We start from the raw sequence: 6,620 nt of genomic DNA, 5'->3' as shown, positions 1-6,620 counted from the left end.
CACCACTGATGCCCTTGCTACATAACTGATCACCACCTGCAGTCATCTCAGAATGCAAGACAGGTGCAGTTTCTTGTCAGACATTGTAGTCTTCAATGTGCAGAAAATCCAAGGAGTTGGGATAACACTATGTGCATTGCCACCTCACATTCGAGCCTGACTGGTTATTCTGCACGAGGTCAATACTGCAGCTGTGTCATTTGTTCAGAAAACAAGGGAGAAATGATGGCAGGTTCCAATAGAAGTGGAACTATCATGTCCCTGACCAAATGTACTCTTCAGGGGCTACAGGTGGTGTACCTTCTGGGTGCCCAGGATGCTGAAAGGGCCTGTTGCACCAGGTGTTTTTGGTTCCCAATGAATGGGTCTTTAATTGGAAGATCTTGCCCTTATCACTCAAGTATGGGGCCTCCCTCAGCTGAACCTGTTTACATCACCATCAATTTACAAGGTGCCTCTCTTGCTATCCTCACCCATTGGGGGAGGAAGTGGACACTCTCCATCACCCAGGAAATAGTCACCTAGCAGATGCCTCTCCTCTACTGCCTTTGGTCATGAAGTTCCAGGTGAGACTGTTGTCTGAGGGTCTCACAGGCCTTTGGTTTACCCTAGCAATGGAACTTAGTTTGGACCAAACACTTTAGCTACCAGTGTTTCCACACTTGTCCCAGGATGGACTGGAAATTGAGAGGGAAAGATTGGTAGACTTGAGCTATCCTCTGTAAGTGCTTAAATCCTGGCAAGGTTCCAGAAAGGACATCAACAAACACTATTTATTCTGAAGTCTGGAACAGGTTCACAGTCTTCTCAGCTAAGCAGAATTTTGATCCTTGCAACCCGGAGATTGCCCTGCCCGGTTGCTATCATTTCTTCACGTGGATCTGGGGCTCAGACTAGTTCTGTAAGGGTTAACATTTCAGCCATTTCAGCTTTCAAATGGAAAGTCGTCAGGAGAACTCTTCAGGAGGTCGGTCCTGAGACTTTGCCCAGGGAAGGAATAACGTTCCCCAGCGGGTTTTTATTCTGGTCCTGGATTTCCTTGCCAGGACTCTGCTTATATCATCAGAAAACAGTAATCAGTGGGACATCACTCGAGAGGCAGTGTCCCTCGATAACTTCAAGCGATAACTTTAAGGGGCAGAGTACAGAGTCCTACATCTTATTCCTTAAGGAAAAGTTGGTGCCTATGCCCCTTGAGCACCTTTGTTCCCAAAGTGGCTTCTGTTTTCATCTTGCAAAATACATCCTTTCCGGCAGAGACAGTATCTAACCTACAAAAGCTGGATGCACCAAGTGTCTAAAATGCCTACCTTCAAGCTGCTTCCTAGTTATAATCCTCCAGGAGGCTGTTTGTGTTTTCATGAGGCAAGTTTGGAGGAGGAAACTACAGCAAAGCATTTTCATCTTGGAATGTCAAGGTCATCCAGAAAACTTACAGTGCAGTCAGACAAGAACCTCCACAAATGGTAGAGGCATATCCAGCTTGGTCCATTTCTTTTAGTTCAGGGCAGCACATGCAAAATGTCTATGGAGAAATCTGCAAAGCAGCAGGCTGGTTGGGACAGTGCACCTGCCTCAGGCGCTACAGGGAAGATCTAGGGGCTCGTACGTCAATGGACTTTGACGGAATGATGGTCCAGGCTTTCATGTCCATTGTAATAAAGTTTGATTATACATTTTAGCCCTCCCTGTTTAGCTTGTTATTTATTACATGCACAGTATGCTACCATGTTGGTGCCAGGAAAATGGAAAGTTGTATCAAATACCTACTGTAGTTTTCCTTTGCTGCCAATCCATGGCAGCATACAAACCCTCCCTTTTTTGATCCTGTTATTTTTTATGGAGAATGGGGGATGTTGCCCTAGCTTTCCTTTTTATAGATTTAAACAGGTCCTGTGGGTGGATATAGGGGCAGAGCTATATCACATGTATGCTGCCATGAATTGGTGTCAGGAAAGGAAAATTACAGTATTTGATACAATTTTCTGTTTTTTTTGTTACCATTTTTTCAGTTACTTCCTAGTTTCTGGCCTAGGTCAAAATGATGATGGGGGGGGGGTCAGAGGGAAGGAAGTAAATGCATGAATCATCTGCCCTTTACTCAAGATGGTCATGGCCAGAAATGCTGAGGGGTGTTGAGGGTGAGAAACAGAAAGTGGCTATGTTCCTACATACAGTGTGACCATGGAGAATGAACGTAACCATCCTCTAACAGGAAGTCAGAACACAGCAGGAAAAATAGGAGGATATGGAGGAGGCTGAGAGCAATGGAAGGTACTTTTGGGTTAAGAAACAAATACTTGAATACAGTGGTGGCAGGTGATTTTTTTTTCGGGGGGAGGTGGGTCACGAATGGTACCCACCCCCCCCCCAAGTCGGTCGAGTCACGGGTGGCACCCCCCCTCAGGGTCAGTATCAAATACCTACTGTAGTTTTCCTTTGCTGCCAATCCATGGCAGCATACAAACCCTCCCTTTTTTGATCCTGTTATTTTTTATGGAGAATGGGGGATGTTGCCCTAGCTTTCCTTTTTATAGATTTAAACAGGTCCTGTGGGTGGATATAGGGGCAGAGCTATATCACATGTATGCTGCCATGAATTGGTGTCAGGAAAGGAAAATTACAGTATTTGATACAATTTTCTGTTTTTTTTTGTTACCATTTTTTCAGTTACTTCCTAGTTTCTGGCCTAGGTCAAAATGATGATGGGGGGGGGGTCAGAGGGAAGGAAGTAAATGCATGAATCATCTGCCCTTTACTCAAGATGGTCATGGCCAGAAATGCTGAGGGGTGTTGAGGGTGAGAAACAGAAAGTGGCTATGTTCCTACATACAGTGTGACCATGGAGAATGAACGTAACCATCCTCTAACAGGAAGTCAGAACACAGCAGGAAAAATAGGAGGATATGGAGGAGGCTGAGAGCAATGGAAGGTACTTTTGGGTTAAGAAACAAATACTTGAATACAGTGGTGGCAGGTGATTTTTTTTTCGGGGGGAGGTGGGTCACGAATGGTACCCACCCCCCCCCCCAAGTCGGTCGAGTCACGGGTGGCACCCCCCCTCAGGGTCAGTCAATCAGTAGTCGGGCTCCCGCACTTACCCCATCTCACGAGCAGCGCTCCAGTCAGCGAGTAGCGTCTCTCTGGGCTGTTCTCTCAGGCTGCTTCCCCTGCATCCCCCCCTCCTCCTCCTGGGGGCCAATCTGATCTCCTTTCAACCAATCGGGTGATGGGTCTCACGACCCGCTTCCTGATTGGCCGGGAGGAGAATCAGTGTTACAATAGCGAATATTCATTCACTTTTGTCACACAACTGGTTGGGCTTCGAGTGCAGTGCTCTGCGTCCTGAGCCCACACCTTTTTGAAGCCTATTAGAGCCGCTGACTCTAATCACGTTCTTCAACCACTTACTCACTGGGCACTTAAACCCCCTTCCTAACCAGACCAATTTTCAGCTTTTGGTACTCTCACATTTTGAATGACAATTACTCAGTCATGCAACACTGTACCTATATGAAATTTTTGTCCTTTTTTTCACACAAATAGAGCTTTCTTTTGGTGGTATTTAATCACCGCTGGGTTTTTTTTTTTTTTTTGTGCTATAAAAGAAAAAAGACCGAAAATTCTGTAAAAAAAAATTCATTTTTCTTCGTTTCTGTTATAAAATTTTGCAAATTAGTAATTTTTCTTCATATATTTTGGCCAAAATTTATACTGCTACATATCTTTGGTAAAAAAAAACCCAAATCGGTGTATATTATTTGGTCTTTGTGAAAGTTATAGAGTCCACAAGCTATGGTGCCAATCTCTGAAAATTGATCACACCTGATGCACTGACGGCCTTTCTTGAGACCCTAACAAGCCAGGAAAGTACAAATACCCCCAAAATGACCCCTTGTTGGAAAGTAGACATTGCAAGGTATTTAGTTAGAGGCATGGTGAGTTTTTTGAAGTTGTAATTTTTTCCCACAATTACTTGCAAAATAAAGATTTTTTTTCTTTTTTTTCCCACAAAATTGTTATAATTAGCAGGTTATTTCTCACACACAGCAAATGCATAGCACAAATTACACCCCAAAACACATTCTACTACTCCTCCTTAGTATGTGTGACCACATGTGTGAGACTTTTACACAGTGTGGCCACATACAGAGGCCCAACATGCAGGGAGCACCATCAGGCGTTCTTGGAGCATAAATTACACATATAATTTCTTGACTACCTCTTGCACTTTTGAAGGCCCTGGAGAACCAAGACAATGGAAACGCCCCAAAAATGACCCAATTTTGGAAAGAAAACACCCCAATGTATAATCTATGAGGCATAATGAGTCTTTTGAACATTTTTTTCTACAAGTTTTTGGAAAATGTGTAAAGAAAATGAAAACGCATTTTTTTACACAATGTTGTCCATTTACACAATGTTTACACATAGCATGTACACACCAAAAATTACACCCAAAAATAGATTCTCCTACTCCTCCTGAGTACGGCGATACCACATGTGTGAGACTTTTCCACAGCCTGGCCACATAGAGAGGCCCAACATGCAGGGAGCACCGTCAGGTGTTTTAGGGGCATCAGTTTCAAATCTAATTTGACTACCTATTACACTTTTGTGAGGCACTGTAGTGGCATGAATGAGAACTGATGTGGCATGGATGAGCATGAATGGGGATGGATGAGCCCTGGATGGGGATGGCTGAGTATGGATGGGATGACTGAGCATGAATGAGTATGGCCGGGTACGGCTGAGTACGGATGAGTATGGCTGAGTATGGCTGAGTATAGATGGGATGGCTGGGTACGGCTGAGAATGGCTGGGTATGGCTGAGTACGGCTGGGTATGGATGGGATGACTGGGTACGGCTGAGTAGGGCTGGGTACGACTGAGTATGGCTGGGTATGAGTGAGTATGGCTGGGTACTACTGAGTATGGCTGGGTATAGATGGGATGGCTGGGTATGACTGAGTATGGCTGGGTACAGTTGAGTATGGCTGGGTACGGCTGAGTATGGCTGAGTACGGCTGAGTATTGCTGGGTATGGCTGAGGATGTATGGGTATGGCTAATTATGGATGGGGGTGGATGGGATGGCTGAGCATGGATTTATTGGTCATGTACCACTGCTCACCTGTTACTCTTGGGTGAACAATTAATGTGACATACGATTTTATATATCGTCCTAGACTCACTTTGGCAGCCACCCTTGATATACCATCCAGTCTCATCACATTCACCAACTACTTGTTTGCCAAGTTCTGGGGAGGTCTTTCCACTCTGCACCTTGTTAGTGCGCTGCCTACTTGTACCTCAGCTCCCGGCAGAGACCATGTGGCCCTGGCTCCACACTCATCACATCTCAGCACAAATGACCTGTTGTAAGTATTCAGGGCAGGCTCATTTTGTCCTTCTCTGTCATGTTTTATTACATTCCCATTAATTATATCTCGTTACCCCTTGTAGATGTCCCAAAGCTTCCGCCCCTGATGAGTGTGTCATCACACGAAACGCGTCGGGCACTTTTGGGGATGCTGACACATGCCCCCATCAAACCACCTATCCTGGGTCTTTGGGAATTGTCATACACCCTGCTCTTACCATTTACTTCGAATACTATCCTTCAACTTATTATGATTTTATTGTTCTTTGTGACATGTATCCCGGTTAGTAGTGTTTTATGTTACATGTACATATATGAATTTACTTGGAATATGTGTTCACTTATCTAATCAGATCTCCTCGGGGCACGTGGCTACTATATATTATGTACCCTAGATGCTTGTATTGCACATGCACATACACATGTGAGTGTAAATATTGATGAATTGTTATTTATTACAATGCTTTTCATTTACGTGGTTCCTGGTATTGATCATGTTTGTACGCAATTGCATGAATAAAGTATATGTTTTTCCATTTTTACCTACCTCCACACTGTCTATGGCCTCACTCAAAGTCCCAAATTCTCCATTGGTATTTTTCGTATTAGGGATGGAGGCACACTATATATACATATGGGTGCCTCATTTAAAGTCCCAAACCCCTTCCTTTCTCGAGCATGGATGGATGAGTATTGCTGAGGATGGATAGACGGCTGAGCATGGATGGATGGATGAGTATGGCCGGGTACGGCTGAGTAAGGATGAGTATGTCTGAGTATGGCTGAGTATAGATGGGATGGCTGGGTACGGCTGAGAATGGCTGGGTATGGCTGAGTATTGCTGAGGATGGATAGATGACTGAGCATGAATGAGTATGGCTGAGTATGGCCGGGTACGGCTGAGTACGGATGAGTATAGATGGCTGAGCATGGATGGATGGATGAGTATGCTGAGTATGGATGGCTGAGCATGGATGGATGGATGCGTATGCTGAGTATGGATGGGTATGCTGAGTATGGATGGATGAGTATGCTGAGTATGGATGGGCTGAGCATGGATGGATGAGTATGCTGAATATGGATGGGTATTCTGAGTATGGATGGCTGAGTATGCTGAGTATGGATGGTTGAGCATGGATGGATGGATGAGTATGCTGAGTATGGATGGGTGAGCATGGATGGATGGATGAGTATGCTGAGTATGGATGGGTATGCTGAGCATGGATGGCTGAGTATAG

Source organism: Aquarana catesbeiana, linkage group LG01, assembly GCF_042186555.1.
Source record: "Aquarana catesbeiana isolate 2022-GZ linkage group LG01, ASM4218655v1, whole genome shotgun sequence".
In the NCBI taxonomy this organism is placed as follows: Eukaryota; Metazoa; Chordata; class Amphibia; order Anura; family Ranidae; genus Aquarana; species Aquarana catesbeiana.
The sequence above is the reverse complement of the archived record's forward strand: the minus strand, read 5'-3'. Positions refer to the sequence as shown.